We start from the raw sequence: 13,636 nt of genomic DNA on the forward strand, positions 1-13,636 counted from the left end.
CATGCTGGGGTTTAGAAATAGCACATAGCATTTCTGTTCACAGCCCATTGTCTGTTGTTAGAACCAGGCACGCAGCCCAACTCAAATGTGAAGGGGTTGGAAAGTGCAGGCTCCTGTGGGCTTAGAAGGGAAGGAGAACTAGATATTGGGAAACATTAATAAAGTCTAACATAAACTAAGAAAAGCCTTTTTATTCTCCTCACAAGAATCCCATATTCTAAAATATTCTGTCTATAAAACAAAATCTTTGTATTTAAGTATAATTCATTTCAAGGAGATATACTAAGAGCTTGATATATACCTAGCCAAAAGCAAAGAAATGTATTGTGTTAACCGTGCAGCCTTACTTTGGATAAATGTACCATTTTGGTTAGGCTTTTGGAAATATTAAAAATATGTCACAGAGTCTCAATTTACTTAAAAGCAAGCATGAACCCCACAGATAGCCCTGGAGACTAGATAACTTTTAGGTATCATGACAAGTTTCAAGAATATCATCTTGGCATATGAAGGATCTTCATGATAATATCAACAAAGGTAATCAAAATAGAGAATCACTATGGTAACAGCTTAGCAATCAGTGTCAAAGTCTTCACTGGATTTTATTCTGGTTCTCTCTGCTGTGTAACAAACAACTCCAAAGCTTAGAGGCTTAAAACAACAATTTCTTGTCATCTCTCATACTTCTGTGTATGTAGGACCAGCTGGGCAGCTTCTGCTTGAATTCTTTCATGCAGTTGTAGTCAGATGACAGCTAGGCCTAGAGTCATATGACAGCTTGAGTAATCTGGACACCCAAAATGTTTCTTCACAATGTGTCTGACATTTCAGCTAGGATGGCTGGAAAAGCTGTGAACTAACCAAGTCTCCCTCTCTCCATTTGGAGAGGCATTATCTCTCCAAATGCCTTGCTTGAATATCCTTGCAGCCTGGAAATCTCAGTTTAGGTGGAATTCTTACACGAACCACTGGCTTCCCCAAGAGCAAGCAATGCAAGAAACCAAAGTGGAAACTGCAGGGCTTCCTATGACCTGGCATCATGAGATATGCAGCATCAATCTGGTCACATTCTCTTGGTTAGAAAGAGCCAGCCCAGATTCAGTGTGTAAAAGACCAGACACGAGCATAAATGTCAGGAGGTATGATCCACTGAGAGAGAGGGATCTGTGAAAACTAGTTATCATACTATTGGTTTAGGAAATAAAAGGATAGTCAAAAACATCTGATATGCTTCAACAGTAATGACTTTCTTAAAAAAAAAAAACCATAAATGTATCCAATAAGGATTAAAAAAAAACTCCAAACACCAAAAGATGACATTAACCAGAGGTGACATTCATATGAAATTTATTATACCATGCATTAGACCTTACAGCCACTTCTAAGTACACACGGTTATCACATAACAGCATAATTTGTTAAAATAGTGAGAAGCAGCATCTTTAAACATGAAATAACATTAAAATAGCATTTTTGAAAAGACACTAAACCTTTAACAAAATAAAATATTAAAAAAATTACATCACAAAATTTGGAAATAAAACTTTTTCTGAAGTTTCTTCTATTCACATTCATTCTCTCCTAATACATAAGTGCAAAATACAAAGAAACGATAGAATGTCTTCCAAAGTGCACTGCAATCATTAATTAGTTATTCCCCACAATGTTCCCCTGAGGAAAATAATGACAATTATCCATTATTATGGAAAGCAATAGCAGGCTTCCACAGACCAACTTGCCCAAGTACATACCCAAAGAATGTGATTTTTCTCTAAAGCATTCAGACCTCAACTCTCACCATTATACCACGAGAAGTCTGCCATTCCTGGTTAAGCCATCTGTTCACTTTGGAAGTATCTTTTATTTTGTAGACACTAAAATTAATGTGTTAAATGAATCATTTGCTAATATTGTAGCAAGATCTCTATTTACCCTACTTGATCCCAAATCCTAAAAAATAAATAAGAAAGCTCCAGAAAGTATAACAAAATTGGTTTTACTTGCAAGAAATAAATTATTACTTCCCCAGAAGAAGTATTGAAAATTTATAATTATGTCATATTTTCAGATGCTCTGAACATCACATTAAAGATGATCATAAAACGGTATTTGAATAACATGCTATGGTCGATTAACACAGTCTGACCTAGAACAAAGTATGATGACAGGATCCTACCATTTTGCTACATCTGGCCTAGCTGCTCTTGTCATTTATCTTCTCCTTTTCTATTAGCTCCAAAAGGAAAGGGCTATGGCAGTCATAAATGGCTAAAAGCGTGGATCATTTTACAAATAAAAGAGTGCTTTTCTGAACAAATGTGCATTATTCAAAAAGACAACTGGCTCTACCATGTTAATTGGCTCTAATTTATTCTATTGGAATTACATCATTTTCTGTGCTAAGCTATTCATAATCCAAGCATATCACATACTGATTTGCTGAGACTATGAAACTAGTCTATGGGAATTAATTAGCAAATTAAGTGACTTTGCACTAAAAATTTCTCAGCAGAGGAAAACAAAATTGTATCAGCATGGTACAAAAAAAAATAGAATGATGTAAAAAATAAAAATAAAAACAAGCTGAACACTTTCCTACCAGTTAACCACAGGTACAGGAGACTTAGTTTCACTGAAAGTATACTGATTTGAAGAAGTAGGTCAGGAGTATCAGAAACTTGGTGTTTTATGGGAATGTGGACACGAGGCCTCAGAAGTAAACTATTTGGCTGAGGAAAGTAAAAAGGCAGGTGAATTAGAATAGACATGAATCAAAATGGGCAGCAAGATTTTAGGTAGTTATTCTTAACCTTGGCTGCACAATGGAGTCCTGGGGGGAGCTTTAAAAATTACTGATTCCTCAGATATCCTAACCCAATTAATCTGGAATGTGGCCTGAGCCTCAGAATTTTTAAGAGCTTCCCTAGTAGTTTTACATGTGCAGCGAGGTTTGAGAACCACTGATTTAAAGTTTAAAAAAAAAAAAAAATAGAAAAGAAAACAAGTGTTGGCAAGGATGTAGAGAAATAGGAATCCCTGTGGGAATATAAAGTGGTGCAGTAGTCATGAAAAAAGTACCTGATGTAAGTGGAATCAGACAGTATTTGTCTTTCTGTGACTGCCTTATTTCATTTAGCATAATGTACTTCTGGTTCATCCATGTTGTAGCATGTATCAGGATTTCCTTCCTTTTTAGGCTAAATAATATTCCATGGTGTGTATAGAACACATTTTGTTTATTGTTCAACCATCTGTGGACATTGGGGTCACTTCTACCTTTTGACTATTGTGAATACTGCTGCTGTAAACATGGGTATATATTAATAAATATCTTTTCAAGATATAAATAAATAAATAAATAAATAAAAGTTTAGTCATGGTCACGTAGGATCACTCAGGACAAGAGTCTGGATCCTGGGGAAAGTCAAAAGGGAAACATTGGTTTTAGCAATACAGCAGAATAGATGTTCATACAATCTCCTCCTGATAAAATACAACTCAAAATGCTAATAAAAATGTTTAAAAACATATTTTCTAATGTCTTGCTCAGCTGACAAGAAATTAAGAAAACTCCTCAGAGGCCAGAAACAAAAAGAAAACATAAATCCACAAAAATAAGTAGCATAAGAACCAGCTCACAGGTATAAGCCACCATGCCTGGCCTTGAAACTTAACCCATAATGTGATGGTATCAAAAGGTAGAGTCTTTGGGAAATGCCTGGATCAGGAGGGTACAGCCCTCATGAATGAGATTAGTACCCAGAGATTAGAGGCCCCAGAGAGCTGCCTTGCCCCTTCCCCACAGTGAAGACACAGAAAAAAGGTGCCATCTAAGAACCAGAAGCAGGAGCCCTCATCAGACACCAAATCTTCTGGCACCTTGATCTTGGACTTCCCAGCCTCTAGAACTATAAGTAGTTAAGTTTCTGTTGTTTATAAGCTATGCAATTTACAGTAATTTGTTATAGTTGCCTGAACAGACTAAAACATCCATGTAAACCAAAATCAAAGAGCTAGACAATACCAAGGTTGCTAATTGTCTTAATAGATATATGCCAGTTAGGTGTGATAAAGCATTGGAACTCTCATACAATGCTGGTGGGAGCACAAATTGGTATAGCCACTGCAGGAAACAATTTAGCACTATGTGATAAAGTGGAATGTGTATAGCAATGCTATTGCTTAAAGGGATTCTTGCATACATGCCCAGGAGATATGTTCAAGAATGTTTACTGAAGCATTGTTTCTGATTGAAAAAGAAAAGGGAAAACTAAAAAAAAAAAAAAATGTGCATTGACAACAGAATTAAAAATAAATTATAGCATAAACAATCAAATACTATGTAACATTGAAATAGGATGAATAACTATAGCTATACATATCAATAAGAATGAATATCAAGAACTTTAAGCAAAATAAGTATATATTGATTTATAAAATATCTCAAAAGTTAAAACTAAAAGTTTTATTGTTTAGAGAGATATACATAGATAGTAAAACATAAAGAACAGGAAATAAATTAATTTTTAAACATTAAAAAACCTCTCTGAAAAAAGTTGTTTTGTTGGTAGGTAGTAGCAATAAGATGTATGTGTATTTCTGGAGCAAACCACAGAAGGCTTCAAACATTTGTTTTAGAAGCTGAATGGGACTTACATGGGTCTTCATTTTGGTATTATTATTTACCTTGTTTAAATATATTATATACATTTATTTGTGTGCACACTATATTTCATGATAAAAAAGGAAGGAAGAAAGGAAAGCAGCCTAGCAGCCAAGTTTAAATTCTAATAAAGGCCCCTGGTTCAATGGATATTAATTGTACCAAAGTATTCTTATTTTTAAGCTAGGATAATTAAGATATAAGACTTATTATAGTCTCTACAATGCAGTTATATTCTATATTCAATGTATGTTGAATGCATAAATAAATGAATAAATTATTGTGAATGCATGCATGCATGCTTTTTATGTAGGAGTGATTAAGTACCTTGAATGAGCAGTTTCCTAAATTTAGGACTTTTGCTTGAGGTCTTTATATATATATATATATATACACACACACACATAATATATACTGAAAAGCAACTATATATTATATATATATATATAGAGAGAGAGAGAGACCTCAAGCAAAAGTCCTAAATTTAGGAAACTGTTCATTCAAGGTACTTATACATATATAGTTGCTTTTCAATAATCAGGCTTAATTTATACATAGCATGAGATACATGTTTCTAATATCACAGCTTATGCTACAGTCTTCTTTAAATTTTCATAAAGGCTTGATTTAAAGACAATCTTTATATATGATTGCATATACAAACCTATATGAAATAGACCTTACCTGACCCCTTTGTCAAGATTTCTTTTTTTTATTTAAATACAGACTATTATGGGGGAACAAACATTTTGGGTACATGTAATGTGTTTGCCTCGCCCAAGCCAAGGCAACAAGCATGTCCTTCCCTCATACACTGTGTTCCGTTTCCATTAGCTGTGGGTTTGCCCCATGACCCTCCCACCTGACAGGCATCTCATGAATATTACTTACCATGTGAACACCTTAGTGTTGGTCAGTTAGTATCAATCTGATGGCAAGTACACATGGTACATGTTTTTCCATCCTATGATATCTCACTTTAAAGGATGGGCTCAATCTCTATCCAGGATAATAAAAGGTGCTAGCTAGATCATCACTGTTTTTGTAGTTGAGTAGTATTGTAGTTGAGTAAGTAGTATTCCATAGTGTACATATACCACATTTTATTAATCCATACATGTATTGATGGGTACTTGGGTTGTTTCCACATCTTTGTAATTGTGAATTATGCTACTATAAACATTCGAGTGCAGATATCTTTATTATAGAGTATCTTTTTTTCCTTTGGATAGATGCCTAGTGGTGGGATTGCTGGATCAAATGGTATTTCTATTTTTAGCTCTTTGAGGTATCTCGAAATTACTTTCCACAGGGGTTGTACTAATTTCCAGTCTCACCAGCAGTGTTAGAGTGTTCCAATCTCTCCACATCCATGGATTTGTTATTTCGGAACTTTTTGATAGAGGCCATTCTCACTAGAGTTAGGTGATATCTCATTGTAGTTTTGATTTGCATTTCCCTAATGATTAGAGATGTTGAGCATTTTTTTATGTTTGCTGGCCATTGTCTTCTTTTGAAAAGTTTCTGTTCATGTCCTTTGCCCATTTATTGATGGGGTTGTTTGATTTTTTTCTTGTTGATTTTCTTAAGTTCTATATAGATTCTTGTTATCATCCCTTTATCAGATGTGTAGAAAGCAAATATTTTCTCCCATTCTATAGGTTGTGTATTTGCTCTAATGATAGTTTCCTTAGCTGTGCAAAAGCTTTTTAATTTGATGAGGTCCCATTTGTTTATTTTTGTTGCTGCTGTGATTCCTTTGGAGGTCTTCTTCATAAATTCTTTACCTAGGCCGATGTCTAAAAGAATCTTCCCAACATTCTTCCAGAATTCTTAAGGTTTTCTGTCTAAGGTTTAAGTCTATTATCCATCATGAGATGATTTTTGTGAGAGGTGGGGATCCACTTTCAATCTTCTGCATGTAGATATCCACTTTTCCCAGTACCTTACTGAATAGATTCTTTTCCCCAATGTATACTTTTGTCTGCTTTGTTGAAGATTAGATGACAATATGAGGATGGTTTTATATCTGGGATCTCCACCCTATTCCAAAGGTCTATATCTCTGTTCTTGTGCCAGTAACATGCTGTTCCAGTTACTATAGCCTTGTAGTAAAGTTTGAGATCTGACAGACTGATGCCTCCCAATTTGTTCTTCTTGCTTGCAAGATTGCTTTGGCTGTACAAGGTCTTCTCTGGTTCCAGATGAAGCACAGAACTGTTTTCCTAAATCTGTAAAGAATGATGGTGGAATTTTGATAGGGATTGCATTAATTCTGTAGATCACTTTAGGGAAAATGGACATTTTAACAATATTGATTCTACCAATCCATGAGCATGGTAGAAATTTCCATCTGTATACATCTTCTACAATTTCTTTTCTCAGTGTTTCATAGTTCTCCCTATATATATCTCTCACCTCCTTCATTAAATATATTCCTAAATATTTAATTTTCTTTGATGCTATTGTGAAAGGTGTCACATCTTTGATTTGATTTTTGACTTGACTGTTATTAAATATATATTCAGTATATATAGAGAGAGAATATGAATGCCACTGATTTGTGTGCACTAATTTTGTACCTGAGACTTTACTGAATTCATTCATCAATTCCAGGAGTCTCTTGGTTGAATCCTTGGGATTTTCTAGACATAATAGCATATCATTAGCAAAGAATGAGAGTTTGACCTCTTCTGTCCCCATTCAGACACCCTTAATTCCCCTCTCTTGTCTGATTGCTCTGGCAAGGACTTCCAGTACTGTATTGAACAGAAGTGGAGATAGTGGGCAACCTTGTCTGGTTTCTTTCATTTTAAATGGCTTATACCTTTCCACTTGGCTCTGGGCACAAAGTGAAATTCTCTGGTATTTAAAAGTATCTTATAGAATTAGTTTCCTACAGACTAGGAAATTATTTTTATTTATTAAGTGTATAGCCTTGGAATCAACTTGTAAAACCACATTTTACTTTTATTTTGTAGAAGAAAGGCATTCACATCCCCACAAGTCAGGAGGCATATAAGAGAGGAAGGATGAACAAGAAAGTGGAAGATATTTCCTCTTCTTCATTTTTCCTAACTGTCATGGACAGAAGTCAGAAGATTAGTCTAAGGCCAAGAAACTCACAAAATAAGTCTAATTGCATAAGTATATATATGCATATGAAAATGAGCCTATATAACTTGCAAACTGTAGGCCAAAATTAAGCACCATTCACAGTAAATGTTGATACTAATTAATGATATAATATGAATACAAAGTGAGTTATATTTAATAAGTAGAATAGACAAAATTATAACATAAACAGGTTTCAGAAATGTTTTCAAACTTTGAGAAATTATCTTGAATAAGTTAGAAAAGGGAAAAAAAAGATAGCAGATGTAGTTTACTTATTCTGATGATTAGAAGATAGAGCAGAATTATTGCTTTCCTTATTTCTAAATAGCCCATCAGCTTTTTCTGGCAGCCCCAATATCACTGTTGGCTCACACAGAACTCAATGTTAACCAGAATTTCAAAGTCTTTTTCACACATATTAAGAGGTACTGCTTTGGTTTGAGTATGCCCCCCTACTTGCATGTGTGGGAAATTTAATTGCTATTGTAACAGTATGGGGGGAAGGGGCCTTTCAGAAGTGATTAGGTCATGAGAGGATTAATGCTGTTATCATGGGAGTAGGTTAGTTATCTCAATGTGGGAATAGGTTAGTTATCTTGGGAGTGGGTTCCCGATAAAGGATGAGTTTGGCCCATCTCTCTCTCTCTTGTGCTTGCTTCCAGCTTTCTTCCTTCTACCATGAAATAACCCTTGCCAGATACTGCTGTCATGCTGTTAGACTTCCCAGCCTCCAAAACTGTGAGCCAAATAAACTTTTTTTCTTTAGAAATTACCTAGTCTGTAGTATTCTGTTATAGCAACAAAAAACAGATGAAGACAGGTATGCTAAGCTATCTATATATATACCAACCAACCTGTACCTGAGACAATGTTTTCAGTTTAGAGAAAACATCAATGCAGGGCTTTATGTTCATCCCTATCAAAATTTATCTTGTTAATTTCAGCCTATTGTTTTTAATCTGTTAGAAATTGGGGGGATCTTAATTTTGTGACTGTAATACATAATGCTATTATTGGCCTTCTTTCATTTGCAGATTTGCTGAGCATAACTACGTTTAATTAGGGCATGGAACAGGACAACTAAGGATGACAACTAAAGCACAGTAATTTTAAAGATCGGATTCTCCCATATGGAATGCAGGATAGGATACACTGAATTCCAGATTCTTAGAAGTTGTTTCTAAATAAACACATCTTTTTCTAAATATTTTCACATTTTCAGGTTATAATAGTAATTAAAGAAGCTGTTTAGTGTTTATTTTGCTGCTAACCATACAGAGTTTTTTTAAGTTTAAAGTACTCATTAATTGTATGGCAAGCAGTACCAGGTAATGATGGCAGATGGCAGCCACAGGGTTACAGACCCATAATGTCTTTAATCACAGCATTTACTGATATACCTGCAACTCAACACTTCAATTCTGAAACAATGCTGAAAATAGAAACTCATTCTGAAAAGTCATGGCATATGTGGAAGGCAGAATTTTAAGATGGCCCCCAAGATTCCAGCTCCCTTTGTACATACTCTTTCTAATCCTTTCCCCTTGAGAAAGGACATGTTTGTGAAATTTGTGAATATGATGGATTTTACTCCCATGATTAAGTTATATTACATGACAAAGATGAAGGAATTTTACAGATGCAATCCCAAATCAGTTGATTTTGAGTTAAAAGGGAGATTATCCTGGCTGGGTATGACTTAATCATGTAAGAGTTATTCAAAGGGGAAAGAAATTTTCCTGCTGGCTTTGAAAAAGCAAGCCTCTAGGCCGTGAGAGAAATACATGGCCAAAACCTAAGGACAGTTCCCACATACACACTGAGTGTCACATATGGCTGACAGCCAGCAATAAAACAGGGACTTCAGTCTCACAATCACAAGGAAGTGAATTCTGCCAATGACCTGAATGAGCTTGGAAGGGACCTATAAGCTCCTAATAAGACCACAGCCCCAGCCAAAACCTTGAGACCTGGTGGAACCCTGAGAAGAGGACTTAGTTAGGTCATCCATTCCTAGATTTCTGATCTACGGAAATTGAGACACTAAATTTTTACTGTCTTAATGATTAACTTAGTGATAATTTGTTATGCAGCAACACAAAACTAATACAGCGTATAAAAAACAAGACTCAGCCATCTGACCCTGCTATCCAACAAAGTACATGGTGATTTGATGGACAAACCTGAAATGAACTCTATTGAAAGCTGTAAGGGAGCCTGAGAGAAAAACAAAACTCAGTTACCATTGTCAAAACTATCTACCTGGAGTAGTATTGTGTTAGGTTTGCTCTCAGTAAAAGAGCTACTGGGGGGGGGGGCAGTCAGGAAATGAATGGAAATGAATATAAATCATTTACATAACTGGACAGACTGATGGAAATAGCATCCAGGGAATCCAGACCCATAGAACACCTGATGTCATGGCAAAGACTGAAGCAAGAATTTCCAGAAAGTAACAGACCCAGAAGGACTACACCCAAGACTTTCTACATTGATTTCACAGTCTCAGTATTAAAGTAGCTGAGCCTCCAAATTAGCTAAGTCGCTTGAAAAAGTAGTTTTTAGAAGTTATCTAGTAGTTGGATATTTCTAAAAGAGGGTAAAGTTAGTTGCTAAAAATTTTGGAAATAATCAGCAATCAAACACATTACATTACTATGCTTTCAAAGAGCATTTTTAGAGCTGGACATAGTGGCACACCCTGTAGTCCCAGTTACTTGGGAGGCTGAGGCAAGAGGAACACCAAGTCCAGGAGTTCAAGGCCAACATGGACAACATAGCAAGACTCGGTCTTTTAAAAAAGAAAGGCAATTTTAGTCTCTAAACAATCACATAGTCAACTGTTTTCTAACAGAAATAACAAGGTATTCTGGATCTATATCTAGATCTCTAAAATTGGTTTTCCTTCTCATTTCCCTTCTTCTTTTTTTTTTTTTTTTTTTTTTTTTTTTGAGACAGTCTCCCTCTGTTGCCCTGGCTAGAGTGCTGTAGCATCAGCCTAGCTCACAGCAACCTCAAACTCCTGGGCTGAAGCAATCCTTCTGCCTCAGCCTCCCAAGGAGCTGGGACTACAGGAGTGGGCTACCATGCCCAGCTACTTTTTCTATTTTTAGTAGAGACTGGTTCTCACTCTTGCTCAGGCTGGTCTTGAACTCCTGAAATCAAACGATCCTCCTGCCTTGGCTTCCCAGAATGCTAGGATTACAAGCATGAGCCACTGCGCCTGTAATTTCCCTTCTTGAACTTCCTTATTTTATTGCATATAATCAAATGCAATAATATTAATACAATATTATTAGAAATAGAATTTCTTTTTTCACTTCTAAATTATATATTTATTATTTTATAAAGAATTTATAAAAGAATTTAGACTCATTCTTTTATGAGGCTTTAAGAACTTTCTGTATAAGTGACTATGTCAAAGTCTTTAAAGAAAATGTTTAACCACTATTTTTAAAAATAATTAAACCAGAATTCTTCAGAGTAAATATTTTAAACTCAAGCAGTTATGTTTTTGTCAGGTGATAAGAAGCTTTGCTCCTTGGGATCTGCTACATCATACAGTATTTTTACAAACTCATTTTTAGAGTGCATATCAGCTCATATGGTTTTGTAAATCAATTTGTCCTTTGCCATGAGGAAAAACACTTTATCAAGGCATCTTTCTGGATGGTTCAACAGAAATAAAAGAAATTAAATAACTAACTTGTACAGACAGCTTTGATTTTCTTAGATAGTATTTTATAAATTCCCAAAACAAAGAGCCAAAGTCCCAAATACAGGTGGTAGTATAAACCTTAAAAAAGAAAAAATTGTTTCTTAGGTCTTAGCCACAGACGTTCTCTTTAATGATCCATAAGTGAATTGCATGAAATAATCAAAGCTCTAGGATTCATATACACACTATCCTTCCATATGAAAGAGCAAGCTAAACAATACTAATTAAGTTAGACTGAGACAGCTATTTGGACATAGGAGGAATAAATACATTCTTTTCTATGGTGCCTACAACTTTTTCATTCTGATGTATTAGTTTTATAATTACTAAATTGGCAAAGAGCAACGGAAATATTCAGTTTGCTGATTTTGTCCCAAGGCAAATTTTATAATTTTCTTCCAAAGGGAAAACTTTTCTTTCAAATGGTTATCCCATCAACAAGTCAGAACTACTTTACACATCATTAATTGCTGCACAGCCCAGAAACTATCAGAGTGCTATACATATTATGGCTTCATCATGGCTCATATGCTTATAAAGCATCATTCTTTGAAAAAATTTGTCACATCTTACCAATATCCTTCCCACAATAGGCTTATAAAAACTAGCATAGTTTGTATAATTATATTCTTCTGTGCCAAAGAAGATTCTGAGTGGCATTACTCATAACAATCAACTTCCTTCCAATCTCCTTAAAGTTGAAGGTAGAATCTCAGTTTTAGGATTCCCCTTATTTAAATTCTCCATGAATTTGAGGATGATTTTTCATAGCTCTTTTTAACATGAATACAATATCTCAATATTAACTCCAATATGCATTTGGCTCAAAAAGGGGCCCCTTCCCCATAATTCAAAGAAATTAAATTTTAAAATTATGACAGGTTATTGAAGATATTATTTTATACAAGACTAAGTTCAAGGTTCAAAGGTATTTAAGGTAATATAGTTGATGCAATATCAATTTTAAATCAATAAAAAACAGATTATCACTTCAATGAAAAGTAAGAATACAAATGATCTTCCCAGGAGGAGAGAATGGCAGTAGCTAGTGCTAGAATGGATAGTGGAAAAAAACAAATTGGGTCTTTTGTGGTACCACTGTTGTTACACATTCCCAAAAATCTTCAAGTTGGATAAAGGCCCTGCTGACGCTCAGCAAAGCATCTGAGGCTTCCAATGGAATGATTTCAGGATAACCTGTTAAATTAGAGACCACTCTTCAATACCTATTAACAGGCATACACAATTCCCTCAAGAATTGACCAAAATGCCTATTCTGAACATATTAGAGCATAATGAAGGCACTGTGGAAAGTATCTCATGCTTACTAAAGTGCCACATCAAAAATACTCATTAAAAATCAGTTGCATAAAGTAGTGACTGTTTAACTTATAAAAATAAACTTACATTTTGGAAGGAAACTTACATTTAAACTTACATATTAATTGCTTTAAAAGCCAGGTCTCCTAGTATTTATACGTTTCCTTATTGATCATTAATTGCTTAACCATTGTTTGCTCCATGTATGCTGCCTGTCCCCGCCCCCAAAGCAGGCACCATGTCTTTGTCATTCTCTCCCCCATAATGCTCAGCTCATAGTCTTTCACTTATGTGTTGAATTGACCTAAGAGTGCATATTAAGGCTTTAGTGTTTAATTTTTCAATTGGTAGTACCTTAATCAGAAGTTCTGATTGGAGATTTGAAAAATCATTTTCAAAATTAAAACTGAACCAAATTTTTAGGGGGAAAAAGCATGTGACACAAACCAAGAAACAGTAATGATTTATTATTTGCTGGGTTCTTACAAAATGAAGAAATCACTTTATACAGTTAAGTCTCTTTCTTTGCAAAAGTGCCTTGGCCTTGAAGAATAATATTTATATTTTTGTGGTTTGCTTGTGTTCTACAATGGCAACCAAACTTGGCATTACTAGTTGCTCAGAAAGAACAAGACCTGGTAGCTATTTTTAAAATCACTGTAAATGAGCTTTCCAAGGACACAGTAGGTTAACGTCTTTATATGGGGCTAGGGAAACTCATTATCTTTATTAAAGGACTAATCCTCAAAAATGTATCAATTTAAAATAGATTTGTCATAAGGGGTGACAATGGCTGTATACCAACAGTAGTACCTTCC

The 13,636-nt window shown here is 35.0% G+C and overlaps 1 protein-coding gene across 1 annotated transcript in view; it reads right to left on the reverse strand.

Annotated features, from left to right (window-relative positions):
* The window catches only part of GPR158 (G protein-coupled receptor 158), a 349,181-nt gene that overhangs the window by 276,455 nt on the left and 59,090 nt on the right, over positions 1-13,636 (reverse strand). The gene's annotated exons all lie outside the window — the stretch shown is intronic.

Source organism: Microcebus murinus, chromosome 25 (genome assembly GCF_040939455.1).
Source record: "Microcebus murinus isolate Inina chromosome 25, M.murinus_Inina_mat1.0, whole genome shotgun sequence".
NCBI lineage: Eukaryota > Metazoa > Chordata > Mammalia > Primates > Cheirogaleidae > Microcebus > Microcebus murinus.